Genomic DNA, 23,228 nt, shown 5'->3' on the forward strand with positions numbered 1-23,228 from the left:
TCTTTCACTTTCATCAAGAGGCTCTTTAGTTCTTCATTTTCTGTCATAAGGGTGGTGTCAACTGCATATCTGAGGTTATTGATATTTCTCCTGGCAATCTTCATTCCAGCTTGTGCTTCATCCAGTCCAGCATTTCTCATGATGTACTCTACATGTAAGTTAAATAGGCGGGGTGACAATATACAGCCTTGACATACTCCTTTCCCAATTTGGAACCAACCTTTTGTTCCCTGTCCAGTTCTAACAGTTGCTTCCTAACCTGCATATAGGTTTCTCAAGAGGAAGTTCAGGTGGTCTGCTATTCCCATCTCTTTAGGAATTTCCCAGAGTTTGTTGTGAACCACACAGTCAAGGCTTTGGCATAGTCAATGAAGCAGAAATAGATGCTTTTCTGGAACTCTCTTGTTTTTTCAATGATCCAACAGATGTTGACAGTTTGATCCCTGGTTCCTCTGGCTTTTCTAAAATCTGCTTGATAGTATGGGGACAGATGTGGGAGGGGGGTTCAGGCTGGGAAACACATGTACACCTATGGCAGATTCATATCAATGTATGGCAAAACCAATACAATATTGTAAAGTAATTACCCTCCAATTAAAATAAATAAATTTATATTAAAAAACTTTCTCAGTAAAAATAAATAAATAAATAAAAAATAAAACCTGCTTGAACATCTGGAAGTTCATCGTTCACATACTGTTGAAGCCTGGCTTGGAGAATTTTGAGCATTACTTTACTAGCATGTGAGATGAGTGTAATTGTATGGTAGTTTGATCATTCTTTGGCATTGCCTTTCTTTGAGAATGGAAAGAAAACTAATATTTTCTAGTCCTGTGGCCACTGCTGAGTTCTCCAAATTTGCTGGATTACTGAGTGCAGCATTTCATAGCATCATCTTTTAGGATTTGAAATAGCTTAACTGGAATTCCATCACCTCCACTAGCTTTGTTCATAATGATGCTTCCTAAGGCCCACTTGACTTCATATTCCAGGATGTCTGGCTCTAGGTGAGTGGTAGGATTAAGATGTTAATTATCCTTTGGGAGGTTTCTCTGTTTCATGATTTACAATTGACATTCTTTCCCATTACAATTCTGGTACCTATCAGCACATAATATAAAAATAAACCCTGTGTGAAATCATCAGAATTTCTAAGTTAGAAAGCACTTTTAAACAAACTGCACCTGCAGATAAACTTTCCAAAAATACTCCATCATTTATGAATTATATCAGCTTTGGGAAATAATTTCTACTTCTTGATTATATACTTCTAAAATCCACGAATGAATATGCTCATTGTCCACCAATATCCACTTGTTCCCTTCATAAAGAGAATTAGTTCTAGATATATGATTTTTCAAAATGAAGACTACATGTCTTACTTTTAACTTTCCTTGCATTTATTTATATGGCTAAATTCTGACAAAGGAAAGCTGCCATTTATCTGTTTCTGGAGTTCTGTAGGTTCACCCTGTATTTCTGCTTCTTCCTCATCCCTTTCTTCCCACTCTTTCTTTGCAACCATAGTTCCCCATCATCACCAACTCTTCATAATGAAACAGTCACTTGGAAGAAACCTGAGTTTGTGAAGAATTATTGAACAGAGTTATCATATAAATCCTTCAGCTATTTTTGAGAGAAATAAGCATTTATTTATTTAAGCTACTGTTACTTCTAGTTTTCTGTAAATGTTAGCCACACACAATCTTAACTTTATGAATAACACAATAATTATCATTAGGAATTAAACAATATTTATTAGGAATTAAATAATCAAATAATTATTATTAGAAATTAAACAATAATTATTAGGAATTAAATAATCAATTATTTTAGGAATTAAATAATTGCTATGAGTTTAGCATGCTGTCTCATGTGCTAAATGTTTAGTTAAATGTTACCTATTATTTCTCTTTTAATAGTTATTTTAAGTGATTTATATGTATTCAAGCAAAATAAGTCAATTTAAGAAACATTTGACAACCCTCTCTTCCTAAGCATGAAAAAGCAAGAGAGAAAGTCAAGCTTCTTCTTCATTTTTTTTGCATTGGGAGTAAATGCTGAAATAATTATAATAAAATGAAAACATATATAGCTTTTCACAATTCTGTTACATAGTAGATGTTCTATAGATTAAAAGGGATTTTAAGCAATTATTTTTTCACATATGATTCATATATAAAATTAAAAATCTAAAACAAAGTTTGTAGAACAAACCCTTTCAATCACCTTTTTTACATAAAATACTTCCTTTTTTAAAAATAAAATACACCTTAGATTGATTATGGAACTTGACACTTGAAAATATTTTATTCTTACTTTCAGTTTTATATCAATAGTAAACTGTTTGTTAAACTGACTGACTACTTTTAAGTTCAAACTCAAGAATTAAAGACTCTTTTTCAAGTAAAAATTTTATAACAGCAAATTTAAAGAAATTTTTTACTTCAGAGAGATTGATTTCAAAAGATGAAATTATTGTTCATATATTGATATATGTCATATATCTGTAACAATATATTAACCCTCAAAGTTCATGATTACAAATTATAAATTAAATTTGGTAGTTTTTACCGTTTATAGTCTGTTCAAGGGCTTGTACTTCTTAAACCCCTATTGCCTACAAAAGTCAGAGAATGTAATCTCCTATCCTGGCAAAAGTATAATAAAAAAAGTAAAGACTGTCCTATGTTCATAGCAGCACTTTTCACAATAGTCAAGACACGGAAATACCTCAAACATCCATCAGTAGATGAATGGATAAACAAGCGGGTGTACATATATATAAAGGAATACTTTTACCATGTGTTGCACTTGGTCCCCAACTTTTTTTCAACCACAGGGACTATATAGCCTGTCAGAATAGTTCTCAGTCATACAAAAGAATAAAACAAGGGCATTTGCAGCAACATAGATGGATCTAGGATTATCATACTAAGTGAAGTCAGTCAGAAAGAGAAAAACAAATACTATATAATAGCATGTATATGTAGAATCAAAAATATTATGCAAATGAACCTATCTAAGAAATAGAAACAGACTCTCAGACATAGGGCACAGATTGTGGTTGCCAAGAAGTAGAGGGAATGGGGGAGAAAGGACCTGGAGTTTGGGATTACCAGCTGCAAACTATTATATATAGAATGGATAAGCAACAAGATCCTACTGTATAGCACAAGAATTTATATTCAATATCCTGTGATAAATCATAATGGAAAAGAATACAAAAATAATGTATATATAACTGAATCACTATTCTATACAGCAGAAATTAACACAACATCTTAAGTAAACTATACCACAATAAAAAATTTTAAAAATTGGAAAATGTAATTTGATCATTGACCTATTTCTATTTAGAATATACTCTGTTTATAGTGAGTGATCAACATTATTATTATTTTTTTTAAATGGGACAACCAGTTGCTTTAAAAATAAAGCTCAACTTGTGGCACAGTGGTAAAGAATCCACCTGCCATTCAGGAGACTCAGGTTTGACCCCTGGAAGATCCCCTGGAAAAAGAAATGGTAACCCACTCCAGTATTTTTGTCTGGGAAATCCCATGGACAGAGGAGCCTGGCAGGCTAGAGTCCACTGGGTTTCAAAGAGTCAGACACGACTGATCACAGCACAACAAGCCAAATTTCCTCTTAATTAATATTGCAAATTTGTGACATTCAAGTCAATGAATTTATTTCTTCCATTTGGTATAATGCACTTGTCAAAGAATTTTTGTAGTTAATAGACCAAGACAAATAAAATTATCAAAGTATAGGACATTATCCACCCTATTAACCCTTTATCTAATTATTAAAGTTAGTGTCACTATTTTAGACTACTTTTTTAGTTTTTATATGTAAAGTTAAATGTCAAAGTTTATTTTCCCTAAAAAATATTTACTAAGTTTATCAGTTCAGTTCAGTTCAGTTCAGTTGGCTCAGTCATGTCTGACTCTTTTGACCCCATGAATCGCAGCACGCCAGGCCTCCCTGTCCATCACCCACTCCCGGAGTTCACTCAGACTCATGTCCATCGAGTCTGTGATGCCATCCAACCATCTCATCCTGGGTCATCCCCTTCTCCTCCTGCCCCCAATCTCTCCCAGCATCAGAGTCTTTTCCAATGAGTCAACTCTTAGCATGAGGTGGCCAAAGTACTGGTGCTTCAGCTTTAGCATCATTCCTTCCAAAGAAATCCCAGGGTTGATATCCTCCAGAATGGACTGGTTGGAACTCCTTGCAGTCCAAGGGACTCTCAAGAGTCTTCTCCAATACCACAGTTCAAACGCATCAATTCTTTGGTGCTCAGCCTTCTTCACAGTCCAACTCTCACATCCATACATGACCACTGGAAAAACAATAGCCTTGACTAGACAGACCTTAGTCGGCAAAGTAATGTCTCTGCTTTTGAATATACTATCTAGGTTGGTCATAACTTTCCTTCCAAGGAGTAAGCGTCTTTTAATTTAATGGCTGCAGTCACCATCTGCAGTGATTTTGGAGCCCAAGCAAATAAAGTCTGACACTGTTTCTACTGTTTCCCCATCTATTTCCCATGAAGTGATGGGACCAGATGCCATGATCTTCGTTTTCTGAATGTTGAGCTTTAAGCCAGCTTTTTCACTCTCCTCTTTCACTTTCATCAAAAGGCTTTTTAGCTCCTCTTCACTTTCTGCCATAAGGGTGGTGTCATCTGCATATCTAAGGTTATTGATATCTCTCCTGGCAATCTTGATTCCAGCTTGTGTTTCTTCCACTCCAGTGTTTCTCATGATGTACTCTACATATAAGTTAAATAAGCAGGGTGACAATATACAGCCTTGATGTACTCCTTTTCCTATTTGGAACCAGTCTGTTGTTCCATGTCCACTTCTAACTGTTGCTTCCTGACCTGCATACAAATTTCTCAAGAGGCAGGTTAGGTGGTCTGGTATTCCCATCTCTTTCAGAATTTTCCAGTTTATTGTGATCCACACAGTCAAAGGCTTTGGCATAGTCAATGAATCAGAAATAGATGTTTTTCTGGAACTCTCTTGCTTTTTCCATGATCCAGCGGATGTTGGCAATTTGATCTCTGGTTCCTCTGCTTTTTCTAAAACCAGCTTGAACATCAGGAAGTTCACGGTTCATGTATTGCTGAAGCATGGCTTGGAGAATTTTGAGCATTACTTTACTAGCATGTGAGATGAGTGCAATTGTGCAGTAGTTTGAGCATTCTTTGACATTGCCTTTCTTTGGAATTGGAAAGAAAACTGACCTTTTCCAGTCTTGTGGCCACTGCTGAGTTTTCCAAATGTGCTGGCATATTGAGTGCAGCACTTTCACAGCATCATCTTTCAGGATTTGAAACAGCTCAAATGGAATTCCATCACCTCCACTAGCTTTGTTCATAGTGATGCTTTCTAAGGCCCACTTGACTTCACATTCCAGAATGTCTGGCTTTAGATGAGTGATCACATCATCATGATTATCTGGGTCGTGAAGATCTTTTTTGTACAGTTCTTCTGTGTATTCTTGCCACCTCTTCTTAATATCTTCTGCTTCTGTTAGGTCCAGACCATTTCTGTCCTTTATCAAGCCCATCTTTGCATGAAATGTTCCCTTGCTATCTCTAATTTTCTTGACAAGATCTCTAGTCTTTCCCGTTCTGTTGTTTTCCTCAATTTCTTTGCATTGATAGCTGAAGAAGGCTTTCTTGTCTCTTCTTGCTATTCTTTGGAACTCTGCATTCTGATGCTTATATCTTTCCTTTTCTCCTTTGCTTTTCACCTCTCTTCTTTTCAGAGCTATTTGTAAGGCCTCCCCAGACAGCCATTTTGCTTTTTTTGCATTTCTTTTCCATGGGGATGGTCTTGATTCCTGTCTCCTGTACAATGTCATGAACCTCATTCCATAGTTCATCAGGCACTCTATCTATCAGATCTAGACCCTTAAATCTATTTCTCACTTCCACCATATAACCATAAGGGATTTGATTTAGGTGGTACAATTTCATCATAATGAAAATATAAGATGATAAAAAATCCCAAAATATGTTTATTTTGACATAAAATATGTTGAAAATATTTGGCCTCTTTTTTTATGATGATATAGTCAAATATCAAGCAATAACATTTCTAAAAGATATATATAAATAATAAGAAAAATATGAAACAATCTTGAGTCATTTTAATTTGGCAGTTTTATGAATAAACTGAACCAAACATTTGTTAATTCCCTATTCAACAAAATACATTAAAATAAAGTTTTCTTCATCTTTCAAGATAGTCTCAGTTCAGTTCAGTTCACTTGCTCAGTTTTGTCTGACTCTTTGCGACCCCATGAATTGCAGCACAGTGTTCTTGCCTGGAGAATACCAGGGAAGGGGAAGCCTGGTGGGCTGCCATCTATGGGGTCGCACAGAGTCAGACACGACTGAAGCGACTTTGCAGCAGCAGCAGCAGAAGGCCTCCCTGTCCGTCACTAACTCCCGGAGTTCACTCAAACTCACGTCCATTGAATCAGTGATGCCATCCAGTCGTCTCAAGTTATATTTAAATAATATATGTTTTAAAAAACTTAGAAAGAACATTTTATCATTTCTTTTCAGAATTCCGAGAGATTAAGATATACAGATACTAAAAAAGGACAAAATGAATCTTGATTGTATGTGATTATAATAAAAATTAGCAAAATAAATTCACATGTATTCTTCATAGCTGCATAAAGCTCTCCATCCCTACAGATAATGCAAAGCTTTGTTTCTTCCTTTTCTTTAGTATTGTACTGCTTTGTTTTACTAACAGGTAAAATTTATTTCTTGTCACTATGTCATAGATTTGAAATTTCTGAATTTTGTTAACAAGTCAATTCATCTTCTCAAGGAAAAAAAAAAGTTACGTTTAATTAATTTTTCCTTTTTAAGTGCCATAAATCTGAACTGAATTATTTTCAGAAGTAATGAAAATGTTTGTTCTACCATTTTCTGTCATAAAAGTATAACAAAATATTTAATTGTATAGACCTTTCTTTTGTTTTATATAACTCAATTTATTCCAGCCCTTACCTATTTAAAGCAAACAAAGGTCTACGATTATAATTGCAGAGCATAATTTTCAAAAGGTTATCAAGTGAAAAAATGTTACAAACATTTCAATATGGCAGTCATAAAGATTATACAAAAGCATATCACATTACCTTTTTGGTTTAACATATTATCTTAATATTTGAAACAAATATGTGTTTCCAGAATGACACAAAGTAGTGGGAAAAAAATGAGCAAAATGTTATTTTCTTTTTAGGAAAGTTCCAACACCCATCAATTTGTCCCAAGTATATGTGGGTCGCTTTTAAGATCTCTGTTCTAGAGCTTTGTCATGAAAGCTTTTCCAAAGATTTCAGAAAAAAAGAAATTGTTTTCCTTGATTTCCTTTGTTTAAAACTTTGATTTGATTGAAATTAGATTGCTGTGAGTCCTAGGATAGCAAAAAAATATATCAATTCACTTAAATCCAGAGTGTTTTTTCACTGGAATTTTTGCTGTAGTCTGGAGTATTTTAATAGCAAATGTGGAAAAAAAAGCAGAGAAGGTAACATTAAAACAAGTATTGCAAGCAGAACTCAGAAAATTATAGAAAAAAAGTTGAATTAAATAAAACAAAAATAAACAAAACTTGATTACCATTAATAAGAAATTTGCTATTTAAAAAAAAGCCCTTTTATACTTGAATTGCTAAAATTAATTCCCTGAAATGTTATACTTGCATTTATTTCATCATCCTACATTTATATTTAAAAGACTTGAAAAAAATTAAAACTAAAGTTATCCTGTCTTTTTTTATTGCAATCATATCATAGATATAGCACCCCATGTGTGTGGTATGTGGTAAGTCATTTCAGTGGTGTCCAACTCTTTGCAACCCTATGGACTGTAGTCCACCAGGCCCCTCTGTCCATGGGATTCTCGAGGCAAGAATACTGGAGTGGGTTGCCATGTCCTCCTCCAGGGGATCTTCCCTGCTCAGGGATTAAACTGCCTCTCTTATATCTCCTATATTGGCAGGTGGGTCCTTTACCACTAGCACCACCTGGGAAGCACCCCATGAAGTTTATTTTTAAATGGCAAGGTAAAAGTTTTCATTATAAAATACATTACTACTACAATTATTTGACAGTAAAATATTGCCTTTCTGATCATGCTCTATACCCAACTGTCAGTTGCAGCAACCTCCTTGGACTGTAAGGAGATCCAACCAGTCCATTCTGAAGGAGATCAGCCCTGGGATTTCTTTGGAAGGAATGATGCTAAAGCTGAAACTCCAGTACTTTGGCCACCTCATGCGAAGAGTTGACTCATTGGAAAAGACTTTGATGTTGGGAGGGATTGGGGGCAGGAGGAGAAGGGGACAACAGAGGATGAGATGGCTGGATGGCATCACTGACTCGATGGACATGAATCTGAGTGAACTCTGGGAGTTGGTGATGGACAGGGAGGCCTGGCGTGCTGCGATTCATGGGGTCGCAAAGAGTCGGACAAAACCGAGCGACTGAACTGAAGTAACCCTATAACCTTCCAGTTTGTCAAGAAATCTTAATAGATATGGCCCTCAAGCATATCCAAAGTAACAATGAGAATTTAACTACAATTTTCCAATCCACTTGCACATTTTTCTGACCAGCAATTCCTGGATGAGAAAATGTCTCCTACTTCTTTCAAAACCATGCATGTTTCTGCGAACTCTTAGGATAATCCTGAACATGATACAAATGACAGGCAAAGAATGTATGGACTGGCCCTGTAGAAAATATATTTTATTTCCAATCTCAGAAACCCAAAATAAGCTTTTAAAATTAGAAATTAAATGTATGTATCTCTCATACCATGTAGACACTCTCAGATTTACGTGTAAGTTTACCTGCTTCCTATGAAACCTGTATGCAGTTCAAGAAGCAATAGAACGGGACATGATACAACAGGCTGGTTCCAAATTGGGAAAGGAGTATGTCAAGGCTGTATATTGCCTTCCTTTTTACTTAACTTCTATGCAGAGTATATCATACAAAATGCCAGGCTGAATGAAGCACAAGCTGGAATCAAGATTGCCGGGAGAAATATCAATAACCTCAGATATGAAGATGACACCACCCATATGGCAGAAAGAAAGAGGAACTAAAGAGTCTCTTGATGAAGGTGAAAGAACAGAATGCAAAAGATGGCTTAAAACTCAACATTCAGAAAACTGAGATCATGGCATCTGGTCCCATCATTTCATGGCAAATGGATGGAGAAACAATTGAAACAGTGACAGGCTTTATTTTCTTGGGCTCCAAAATCAGTGCAGGTGGTGACTGTAGCCATGAAATTAAAAGATGCTTGGCCCTTGGAAGAAAAGATATGACCAACCTAGACAGCATATTAAAAACCAGAGGAATTATTTGGCTGACAATGGTCCACCTAGTCAAAGCTATGGTTTTCCAATAGTCATATATGGATGTGACAGTTGGAGCATAAAGAAGGCTGAGAGCCGAAGAATTGGTGCTTTTCAACTGTGATCCTGGAGAAGACTCTTGAGAGTCCCTTGGACTTCAAGGAGATCCAATTAGTCAATCCTAAAGGAAATCAATCCTGAATACTCATTGGAAGGACTGATGCTGAAGCTGAAACTCTAATACTTTGGCCACCTGATGTGAAGAGCCAATTCATTGGAAAAGACCTTTATGCTGGGAAAGAATGAAGGCGAATGGAGAAGGGGATGACAGAGAATGAGATGGTTGGATGGATCACCACCTCAATGGACATGAGTTTGAGCAAGCTCCAGAAGACAAGGAAGGACAAGGAAGGACAAGGAAGCTTGGCGTGCTGCAGTCCATGGGGCTACAAAGTTAGACATGACTGAGTGACTAAACAATAACAAGGTTATATACTATCAGGTATTTAGCCCTTCTGACTTGTTTCTCTACAACTCAAGACCTCTTTGGCCACCTAGTTCAAAAGAGCTCTTCCAGTTCTAGCTATTACATCAGGATTCTACACCAAAGAAAAGAAATAAAGGAAACAAGGGATAACCCATCACTTTAAAAGCATATTACAGTATTGGTATACTCTACTTCATATTCCATTGATTTGAACAGTGCCACAACTACACATAAGGAAAACTAAGAAGTGTAATCTTTACTTCATGGCCAAGTACAAAGACCAAAATTGAGAATTCTAACTACAGCTATTCTTTTGCTGTCCTTTCCAATTATTTCTCAATTGAATAAAGCTCATCCTCTGCAAGATGCCTCTGAAAAGATAGTATAGTAAGTTTTGTGTTCTTGACTGAAAATAAAAACTGAAGTTCTGCAGACTTGTTAAATGAGGACACCCTGGATGGTTATAAGTTATTGACTTACACTTTGTTTCCTGATTTTCTTAAAAGGGCATCTCCATTTTTGACCAGTCTTGTATATTGTTGTCAAAATTCTGATACCAACCTGATTTTCTTTCTTTTGTCAACTAATACAACTTTTCACCTTGACATCCATAGGATTAAAACTTTGCCTTTAAGTTTCCAGAATTTTATTTATATAACTTGAAGTAGAGCATTTCAGGTCAAATTTCCATCAAATATCCCAAAGTAAGTGGCACCATTTCAAACATAAAGAGTAGATCTTCTATTATTATGGAAGGCTTTCTTTATGCTACTTTAAGAATTAGTTTTTCCCCCATTCTGTTCATATTTCACTGGCTCCAAAATGCTATGTTGAAATGCTGTTTCTCTCTAATCCATTTTGCCTCTCAACTTATTGTTTCTATTTACCCTTTGTTGACATATTTATTCATCTCTTCAACTCTCCTAATTAGATTTTCACTTAATTCCATTTACATGATTAGAATGAGATTTAGAAATCTAATTTAAATGATTTTATAATTCAGCTGTTACTTTCAGTCAATTCATTTTGTATTTTTATCCAATTCTCTGGTGAATTTTTATGTGTTTTCATTTTCTTTTTATAATTGCATATGCTTGTTTAAGGATATTTGATTCAAGGTTCAAAATTGTGATGTAATTTTCTTTTGTTCTGAATTGCTTCATTAGAATTTTTTTTTTTTTTGGCTGAAATGTTTTGATTCTTATTGTTTAATTTTGACCCAAAGTATCTCATTTGTGACTGTGATTGGAAATAATCAATACCACCTCTGGCCTGGGTTTCAAAATTCTTTTGTTTTCTCCTCTTTTCTGTCTTTCTTCTTATGTTTATCAATCTGACTCAGAGCATTCATCTGAGACACCAAAACCCTAGGGGATGGTAAAGTCTCCAGCTTAGAAACTTGGAGAATGTATGGGAAAAATATACCTTCCACTTACAGCTCACCTTGAACTAAGATATAAATGACCAGTAAACCTGACTCCAAACCTAACTCTTTCTCTCTCTCTTTTACTCTCTTCTCCTATCTCTATTTTTCTTAATTTAACATACATAAATGCAATGTTTGCAATACTCTAGTAGGTAGCTTACAAGCACAATTATTAAATAATCCTAAGGCATATTTGGGATTCCCAAGTGGTGCACTGGTAAAGAATCTGCCTGCAAATGCTGGAGATGCAGAAGAAGCAGGTTCTATCCTTTGGGAAGATCCCCTGCAGTAGGAAATGGCAACCCACTCCAGAATGCCTGGAAAATTCCATGGCCAAAGGAGCATGGCAGGCTACAATCCATGGGGTTGCAAAGAATCAAAAATGACTAAACGTGCATGCACAAGCTACAAAAGCACTACAAGGCATATTTAAGTTAGACTATAATATAACTGAGAAATACTGGGACCATCCAGAAAGATTGTCTATATTGTTTTGCTTTTTAACACAATAATATATTGCCTCTCTATCTGAGCCTTTTCTTACATGCTTCTCTGTCATTCACATTATTTTATTACATTGTATATTAATATATCTGCAGTGATAAGAATTTAATTTTAGATTATAAATATTCAACCAAAATTAGAGAGTTTAAATATTAGTTTGAAAATGTGAGATGCTTCATTTCATTTTTAACAACTCATTTCCATCTTTAATTCAAGTATAAATTTACCAAGGTCTTCCATTTAACTATTCATTATTTAGTCTAATCTTAAAATGGTCCATAATATGCACTTGAACAATGTAGTTAACTAATGAGGAATACGTTTTACAAAGTAAAATTATAACCATAGTTGAAACATATTGAAAAGAGGTTCTTAGACAATAAGTAACTGAAATAAGCTCTAATATGTTAAAGTATTATTTCTCAGTATAAAATCTTTAACTTTGGAGTTGTGTTTTTGAGGGAAGATTATTGCATTTTGGTATTCTGATAATTTTAATGTCTTTTATTATATTTTATTTTGTAGAATTTTGAAAATGATGAGATTTTAAACATCTTCATATTTTGTACTCCACTCTATTTTGTTTTATAAATCTACTGTTAGCAGATTTATATGACCCTGGAAGATGTTTAGCTATTTTGAAATTGGAACTGTTGCTTTGATCTTTCTTCATGAAACTTTGCTCAGCCTAACACAGCATATTATGTGTTCATAATCCCCATTTATTAATTAGGAATAATGTTATTATTTGTCTTCAAAAAGAGGTGTAGCTTTTGTGGAAATTTCTATACAGTTAATTGCTTTAAATGTAGCTATCTCTGCTTTAGGGCATATAATGCAACTATCCCTGCATTAGGGTATACATATCCTACACAGATCACTGTCTAATTATTTTATCTTCCTGAGTTATTTTCTTTATATGCTTTAATTTCATCAAACTGACCCAGAACAATTGCTGGATTATATGTCAGAATAATTTAATATAATACTGCTGCTAAGTTGCTTCAGTCGTGTCAGACTCTGTGCGACCCCATAGATGGCAGCCCACCAGGCTCCCCTGTCCCTGGGATTCTCCAAGCAAAAACACTGGAGTGGGTTGCCATTTCCTTCTCCAGTGCATGAAAGTGAAAAGTGAAAGTGAAGTCGCTCAGTTGTGTCCGACTCTTAGCGACCCTATGGACTGCAGCCCACCAGGCTCCTCTGTCCATGGGGTTTTCCAGGCAAGAGTATTGGAGTAGGTTGCCACTGCCTTCTCCATACTAGCAGTGATAAAAAGACATTTAATATTATAAATCGCTTCCAATTTACTTGCATTCCTTGCATTAACTTGATATATTTTGGCCAAATATCTAGTTATACCAAAAAGAAGTGAGAAGAAATTGATGTATGCCTCTGCTGATGCCCATGATTTTCTCCTTGTGCTTACCTTATTTTCTTATCGCCCATATATAGGATCTAGGGAGAGATCTGAAGAATCATTAGGTGGGAAGAGAGAGGATCACTTATACACTACTGGCTGAAGACAACCCAGGAGAAATGCAATCAATTTCTGTATGAATGGAATATGAATATAATATTATTACTTATTAATATATTAATATTAACCTACCCTGACTCATATCAAAGTTGAGTAAATTGATAACAGACTAAAAATATAAAAATTTATAACTCAAAGTGGCAAAATAACCAACAAAATTTCACAAGAACAAAAGAAAACTGTAGTTTCAATATTCCTCATGAACATAGTTATGAAAACCTTAATGAAACATTCCATATAAAATCCATCATATAATAAGGCTAAAGCAATTCAACAAGTTAAAAGTTTTCAGCATATTAGGAAAAGAAGGAACTTTCTCAACTTCAAAAAAGATATATATAAAAGTCTATCATTAACAATGTACTTCCTGGTGAAACAGTGAATTAGCACTTTCTCTTTAAGATCCTCCTCAAACCCTTCCAGAAAATTGCAGAGGAAGGTAAACTTCCAAACTCATTCTATGAGGCCACCATCACCCTAATACCAAAACCTGACAAAGATGTCACAAAAAAGAAAACTACAGGCCAATATCACTGATGAACATAGATGCAAAAATCCTCAACAAAATTCTAGCAATCAGAATCCAACAACACATTAAAAAGATCATACACCATGACCAAGTGGGCTTTATCCCAGGGATGCAAGGATTCTTCAATATCCGCAAATCAATCAATGTAATTCACCACATTAACAAATTGAAAAATAAAAACCATATGATTATCTCAATAGATGCAGAGAAGGCCTTTGACAAAATTCAACATCCATTTATGATAAAAACTCTCCAGAAAGCAGGAATAGAAGGAACATACCTTAACATAATAAAAGCTATATATGACAAACCCACAGCAAACATTATCCTCAATGGTGAAAAATTGAAAGCATTTCCCCTAAAGTCAGGAACAAGACAAGGGTGTCCACTTTCACCACTACTATTCAACATAGTTCTGGAAGTTTTGGCTACAGCAATCAGAGCAGAAAAAGAAATAAAAGGAATCCAAATTGGAAAAGAAGAAGTAAAACTCTCACTGTTTGCAGATGACATGATCCTCTACATAGAAAACCCTAAAGACTCCACCAGAAAATTACTAGAGCTCATCAATGAATATAGTAAAGTTGCAGGATATAAAATCAACACACAGAAATTCCTTGCATTCCTATACACTAATAATGAGAAAGTAGAAAAAGAAATGAAGGAAACAATTCCATTCACCATTGCAATGAAAAGAATAAAATACTTAGGAATATATCTACCCAAAGAAACTTAAGACCTATATATAGAAAACTATAAAACACCGATGAAAGAAATCAAAGAGGACACTAATAGGTGGAGAAATATACCATGTTCATGGATCAGAAGAATCAATATAGTGAAAATGAGTATACTACCCAAAGCAATTTACAAATTCAATGCAATCCCTATCAAGCTACCAGCCATATTTTTCACAGAACTAGAACAAATAATTTCAAGATTTGTATGGAAATACAAAAAACCTCGAATTGCCAAAGCAATCTTGAGAAAGAAGAATGGAACTGGAGGAATCAACTTGCCTGACTTCAGGCTCTACTACAAAGCCACAGTCATCAAAACAGTATGGTACTGGCACAAAGACAGACATATAGATCAATGGAACAAAACAGAAAGCCCAGAGATAAATCCACACACCTATGGACACCTTATCTTTGACAAAGGAGGCAAGAATATACAATGGAGTAAAGACAATCTCTTTAACAAGTGGTGCTGGGAAAACTGGTCAACCACTTGTAAAAGAATGAAACTAGATCACTTTCTAACACCGCACACAAAAATAAACTCAAAATGGATTAAAGATCTAAATGTAAGACCAGAAACTATAAAACTCCTAGAGGAGAACATAGGCAAAACACTCTCAGACATAAATCACAGCAGGATCCTCTATGATCCACCTCCCAGAATTCTGGAAATAAAAGCAAAAATAAACAAATGGGATCTAATTAAAATTAAAAGCTTCTGCACAACAAAGGAAACTATAAGCAAGGTGAAAAGACAGTCTTCTGAATGGGAGAAAATAATAGCAAATGAAGCAACTGACAAACAACTAATCTCAAAAATATACAAGCAACTTATACAGCTCAATTCCAGAAAAATAAACGACCCAATCAAAAAATGGGCCAAAGAACTAAATAGACATTTCTCCAAAGAAGACATACGGATGGCTAACAAACACATGAAAAGATGCTCAACATCACTCATTATCAGAGAAATGCAAATCAAAACCACAATGAGGTACCACTTCACACCAGTCAGAATGGCTGTGATCCAAAAATCTGCAAGCAATAAATGCTGGAGAGGGTGTGGAGAAAAGGGAACCCTCCTACACTGTTGGTGGGAATGCAAACTAGTACAGCCACTATGGAGAACAGTGTGGAGATTCCTTAAAAAATTGCAAATAGAATTACCTTATGACCCAGCAATCCCACTGCTGGGCATACACACCGAGGAAACCAGAATTGAAAGAGACACATGTACCCCAATGTTCATCGCAGCACTGTTTATAATAGCCAGGACGTGGAAACAACCTAGATGTCCATCAGCAGATGAATGGATAAGAAAGCTTTGGTACATATACACAATGGAGTATTACTCAGCCATTAAAAAGAAGTCATTTGAATCAGTTCTGATGAGATGGATGAAACTTGAGCCGATTATACAGAGTGAAGTAAGCCAGAAAGAAAAACACCAATACAGTATACTAACACATATATATGGAATTTAGAAAGATAGCAATGACGACCCTGTATGCAAGACAGGAAAAAAGACACAGCTGTGTATAACGGACTTTTGGACTCAGAGGGAGAGGGAGAGGGTGGGATGATTTGGGAGAATGGCATTCTATCATGTATACTATCATGTAAGAATTGAATCGCCAGTCTATGTCTGACGCAGGATACAGCATGCTTGGGGCTGGTGCATGGGGATGACCCACAGAGATGTTATGGGGAGGGAGGTGGGAGGGGGGTTCATGTTTGGGAACACATGTAAGAATTAAAGATTTTAAAATTAAAAATAAATAAATAAATATTAAAAAAAAAGATCAGAATCAAAGAAAGCTTGTGACCTTTTATGAAGTTTATTCAACATTGTTTGCAAACCCCAGCCATTGTAATTAAGGGGGAAAAAAATAAGAGAAAGAAAGAAAAGGCAAATAGAGTTGGAAATAAAAATGGCAACACTACCTTTTATCCACAGATAACTTCAATGCTTGTGTCCATAGAAAATACTGAGGGCTGGAGACTTCCATAATGATGGCAGAAGTTTCCCAGACCATCTCAAAGAGAAGCATCCATTCAACTGGCGAAAATTATAAATACCAAATATTAAAAGGGAACATACACATGAAGAAATATTTATTCAAGAAAATCAAATAAACCCCAGTTAGAAGAATGAGAGTCAGAATGAGAGTATTACTTATGCTATAAGACAGTCCCATATACTGTTCCCCTTCTCCACACACGCACACCTTTGCACCTAGAGTGATGAAAGCTTTACTCCAGGTGAAATCAAGAAAATAGTTTTTCTAAGCTCCCTATGAGGGACTATGAAGAGGATGGCCACCCGCATTTGTCACACCCCTCCCACGTGTGTGTTGTAGAATCTCTGGTGCAGTCATATGTGGCCAAAGATCTAGGGTTCCTTCTTCCACTCATCCTCCTTTCACAGAATAGAAGCTCTACCCCAAGAACAACAGAACGAGCAAGGGACCCAATCATCATCCCACTTTGGCTCCCTGTAAGACATAGATTCCTTTTCAAAAGGAGTAAACTGAAACACAGGGTTAAGCCCTGCAACTCCCATGTAGATTATGGTTATCAACTGAAGAAATTATAATACCAAAATTCTGCCAATGGGAAAAAAAATTATGAACAAAGAGCTCCACAGCTCTCAGGGCTTGAAACTAGTTCAGAACTGATGACACTCATGTTCTCAGGGCATTGCTGAAAACAATGTAAATCACAGAAACAAGAAATTAAGTGAACGTTTGTAGTTCCAAAGCTTTAACACAGTAAGAGAAGCGATAGAACAGCAACAAATTTACCAGAGATAACCAGGAAACGACTGCTAAGAAACTTCTTGAAGTCAAAGAAAACCTGAAACTGGTAGCACTCTGTCTCTGAAACAGGGGTCTAACTTTACTTAGATCAGCCTGTGAAGTGTGATATTGTTATTTAACATTACATATATATATATATATATAATTTAACATTATATATATAACATTATATATAATTTAACATTATATATATGGGATTCCCAGGTGGTGCAATGGTAAAGAATCTGCCTGCCAATTAAGGATATGCAAGAGATGTAGGTTAAATCCCTGGGTCAGGAAGATTCCTTGGAGTAGGAAATAGCAACCTCCTCCAATATTCTTGCTTGGGAAATCCTATGGACAGAGGAGTCTGGAGGACTACAGTCCATGGAGTCACAAAGAGTTAGACACAAGCGACTGAGCACACACATGTATGTGTGTGTGTATCTGGTCTTTGTTATCATTTCTGGCTCTGAGTTCCTAAAATCCTAGTAATTTCCTAAGAGAGGAGAGCAATAAAGTGTCTCTTGTTATGTTAATAGGTGAATTTTGGAAAGCTCCTATGGATGAGTGCTAGTTGCCAGTGGAGACAACCCTGTAATTGAGGAGGTGAAATTTTAGTCTCATCCTCCTGATTTCTGGAAGGAGGGTAGAAGGGCAGGAGATTGAGTTCAATATCTAAGGGCCATTGATTTAATCGATCATGCATTTGACTTCCCAGGTGGTTCACCTGACGACACCGGAGAGAAGGGTTTAATCCCTGGAGTAGGAAATGACAACCCCTCCAGTATTTGTGCCAAAAAAAATTCCATGGACAGAGGAACCCAGTGGGCTGCAGTTCACTGGGTCACAGAGTTGGAAATGACTGAAGAGCCTGTGAGAGCATTTGCAATGAAGGCTCCAGTAAAACCAAAAATAACAGGATTTCACAAGCTTCTTGGTGGCTGAAAATGAAGATTGAAGGAACATGGTGCACTCAAAAAGAGTGTGGAAGCTCATGCCTTTTCCACACTCCTTGCCCTGTGCATCTCTTCCATCTGGCTCTTCTTGGATTAAATCTTTTATAGTAAACCAGTGATCTAGTGAGTAAAGTGTTTTTCTGAGTTCTGTGAGCCACTGCAATAAATTAATTGAACCTGAGGAGGGGTAGTTGAAAACTTCAACCTACAGCAGGTAAGGCAGAGCACAGGTGACAACCTGAACTTGTGGATGGGTGTGGGTGGAGGAGGGAGGGCAGATATTCTCGCAGTACTGAGCTCTTAAGCTGTGAGATATAACTCTGTCCATAGGTCGATAGTGTCACAATTTAGGTGAATGAATCACAGGATACCTAGCTGGTATCAGAACTTTGCTTAAAGGATATGTGGGAACCCCACCCCTCATATGTTGGAATTGGGAGATCAAGACTCAGAATCCATTAGTACCTAGGGTACTGATGAAAATATAGGCCAGTTAGATATCTATTAGTGGAGGCTAGCAGCTAGGTGTGATATCAGCAGAGGCAGGTCAGCCAGAAATTAATGGAGAGATCAGGGGAAAAGAAAGTCAAGATAGCCTAACCAAAATCACACAGATTTTAAAATCAAGGAAAACTGTGCACACGTCTAATGCTATGCATTCTAAGGAGATACATCAGAGGTTCCACTCTGTGATAGGAATCAACTTTATTGAAGTAGGTGAGTCAATCATTTAAAAAAAAAAAAAACAATAATAATCCCCAGGTTGGGAAGGGGAAGTGTCATTATATATTGCTAAAATATATTTCTAAACTGTCCACTTTTAAAGAAAAATTCATGAATTATAGAAAGAAAAAGAAAGTATGTTCCATTCATAGAAAAACAAGGAGAGAAGAAGTGGCTTCTAAAGGGATCTAGATATTGGACCTAGGTAAAAAGATGACAACAAAAATACATGTCGTTTTCATCATAGGGGACTATAATGCAAATGGAGGAAGTCAAGAGATACCTGGAGTAACAGGAAAGTTTGACCTTGGAGTATAAAATGAAGCAGGGCAAATGCCAACAGAATTTTGCCAAGAGAATGCACTGGTCATAGCAAATAACCTCTTCCAACAACACAATAGAAGACTCTACACATGGACACCACCAGATGGTCAACACAGAAATCAGATTGATTACATTCATTGCAGCCAAAGCTGGAGAAGCTCTATAGAGTCAGGAAAAACAAGACTAGGAGATGACTATGGCTCACATAATGAACTCCTTATTGCAAACTTCAGACTTAAACTGAAGAAAGTAGGGAAAACCACTAGCCCATTCAGGTATGATCTAAATCAAATCCCTTACAATTATTCAGTGAAAGTGACAAATAGATTCAACTGTTTAGATCTGATGGACAGAGTGCCTGAAGAACTATGGATGGAGGCTCATGACATTTTAGAGGAGGCAGTGATCAAGACCATCAACAAGAAAAAGAAAGGTAAAAAGACAAAATGTTTGTCTGAGGAGGCCTTACAAATAGCTGAGAAAAGAAGAGAAGCTAAAGGAGAATGGGGAAAATATACCCATCTTAATGCAGAGTTCTGAATAGCAAGGAGGGATAAGAATGGCTTGCTCAGTGATCAATGAAAAGAAATAGAGGAAAATGGTAGAATGGGAAAGACTAGAGAAAATTTCTTCAAGAAAATTAGAGATACCAGGGAATATTTCATGCAAAGATGGACACATTAAAGTACAGAAACAGTATAGGCCTAACAGAAGCAGAAGATATTAAGAAGAGAAGGCAAGAATACACAGAAGAACTATACAAAATAGATCTTAATGACCCAGAAAACCACGATGATGTGATAACACGCCTATAGCCAGAAATCATGCAATGTAGAATAACCTGGGCCATAGGAAGCATCACTATGAACAAATTAGTGGAGGTGAGGAATTCCAGGTGAGCTATTTCAAGTTTAAAAGATGATGCTGTGAAAGTGCTGCACTGAATATGCCAGCAAATGTGGAAAACTCAGCAGTAGCCACAGGACTGGAAAGGGTCTGTTTTCATTCCAATCCCAAAGAAAGGCAATCGAAAATAATGTTCAAACAACCACACAATTGCGCTCATCTCAATTCAGTTCAGCCCAGTTCAGTCGCTCAGTCGTGTCCGACACTTTGTGACCCCATTGACTGTAGCACGCCAAGCCTACCTCTCCATCACCACTCCCAGAGCCTACTCAGACTCCTGTCCATTGAGTTGGAGATGCCATCCAACCATCTCATCCTTTGTTGTCCCCTTCTTCTCCCACCTTCGATCTTTCCCAGCATCAGGGTCTTTTCAAATGAGTCAACTCTCTTCACATCATGTGGCCAAATTATTGGAGTTTCAGCTTCAGCATCAGTCCTTCCTGGAATATTTAGGGCTGATTTCCTTTAGGATGGACTGGTTGGATCTCCTTGCTATCCAAGGGACTCTCAAGAGTCTTCTCCAACACCACAGTTCAAAAGCATCAATTCTTCGGTGCTCAGCTTTCTTCACAGTCCAGCTCTCACATCCATACATGACTACTGGAAAAACCATAGCTTTGAAAAGACAGACATGTGTTAGCAAAGTAATGTCTCTGCTTTTTTAATATGCTGTCTAGGTTAGTCATAACTTTCCTTCCAAGGAGCAAGTGTCTTTTAATTTCATGGCTGAAGTCACCATATGCAATGATTTTGGATCCCAAGAAAATAAAATCTGTCACTGTTTCCACAGTTTCCCCATCTATTTGCAATGAAGTGATGGGAAAAGATGACATAATCTTAGTTTTCTGAATATTGAGCTTTAAGACAACTTTTTCACTCTCCAATTTCACTTTCATCAAGAGGGTCTTTAGCTCTTCTTCACTTTCTGCCATAAGGGTGGTGTCATCTGCATATCTGAGGTTATTGATATTTCTCCTGGCAATCTTGATTCCAGCTTGTGCTTCATCCAGTCCAGCATTTCTCATGATGTACTCTGCATATAAGTTTAATAAGGAGGGTGACACTTATTAAATGGCTAAAATATAACAACAACAACAAATGATGATACCAAATATTTTTTTAAACTGGGTTGCCAAATATTTTTAAAAACTGCAGCAACAGGAACTCTTAGTCATTGCTGATGGAAATACAAAATTGTACAGTCAATTTGGAATTTTGGATACAGTTTCATAGTTTCCTACAAAACTAAATGTACACTTGCCAAACTATCTAACAATAATCTTTCTACATTTTTAATGAGTTGAACTGAAAATTTATATTTACACAAATCTAAATGTGAATGTTTGCAGCAACATCATTCATAATTGCCAAAGGAAAGGATGCCCTTTGATAAGTGAATGGATAAATAATTACACGTCCATATAATTGAATTTTATTCAGTGATAAAAAGAAATGAACTATCAAGTCATGCAAAATGTGGTGGATGAATCTAAAATACATATTGCTAACTGAAAAGAGCCAGCCAGAAAAGACAGCATACTATATGATTCCAATTATGCTAATTTCTGGAAAAGGCAAAACTATAAATAGTTTTTTTTAAAAAAACCAGTGGTTGCCAGGGATTTGGGAGTGGGAGTGGGATTGGAGAGCACAGGATGCAGGAGATTTGTGGGTATGAGAATATTCTGAATGATAGTGCATGGTGAATGCATGATATTATACACTTGTCAAAACTCATAGAACTTTACAGCACAAAGAATGAGCTAACGATAAGTGATTATGTATAAACTGCTCAGATCCCAGGAGGGAATGCAGAATATGACACAAAAATCTAAGTGCACTTGCTCATGTATTAAATAATCTCATTGCAGAGTTAAGAGTTGGGACTGGGAGATGGAGGACAGATCAAGTGGGGATGTGATGACCTAAGTAATTATGGAAACAAGTAGAGAGTGTAAGAGTTAAGGGAAAAAAACTGCAAATAAGTACTGTATGTTATTTGCCAAGGTATTCCCCGTGGTGAAGCAACTCATACTGCTCTACATGTCTTCAATATATTGGAATGAAACAAATAATCAAATTTATTGTGAATGGAGGAAGCTACATTCTCACCATTGAAATGCAAATTAAGAGGTAAGCGAAAGGAGACTAGAGTGATCCACATGGTAATAGATTAGTGTTGTAGTCATCAGAATGAACTCATATTCATCTTAATATAGATCCAGATGAAGTAAAAAGAACTATTTCTAGATATACTAATGGACACATATTATAAAAAATGCACACATTTCCTCGTCCTTATTCCCTTCCACTGAGTGGGCATAGAAGCTAACACCCCAGGAGCAAAAGTACACTGGTGCCTATGTCTTTGTTTCTTTCTTTTGTTCATTTTTCTTTTGGGGGGGGGAGGGGGTGGTTCTTGGCTGTGCTGCACTGCTTGTGGGATATCTTGGTTTCCAGGCCAGGACCAGAAATAGAACCTGGGCCACAGCAGTGAAAATTGAGTGAAAACAACTGCATCACCAGGATGCTCCAAAAATCTTGGTTTCTAATGCCATTTTTCAATAAAAGAACCCAGATTCCTGGGAGAAATGATTGATTCTAGGACCCAAGCAGCTAATATGAATTATGAGACTGGAGCATTTTTTTTAGTCATATCAAAATAAATAAATAAATGAAACCTATACTGATGGGCTCAACATTCAGAAAACTAAGATCATGGAATCCAGTCCCATCACTTCATGGCAAATAGATGGGGAAACAGGAGACACAGTGGCTGACTTTATTTTAGGGGGGTCCAAAATCGCTGCAGATGGTGATTACAGCCATGAAATTAAAAGGTGCTTACTCCTTGAAAGGAAAGTTATGAGCAACCTAGACAGCTTATT

The sequence above is a fragment of the Capricornis sumatraensis genome, chromosome 1, assembly GCF_032405125.1.
Source record: "Capricornis sumatraensis isolate serow.1 chromosome 1, serow.2, whole genome shotgun sequence".
NCBI lineage: Eukaryota > Metazoa > Chordata > Mammalia > Artiodactyla > Bovidae > Capricornis > Capricornis sumatraensis.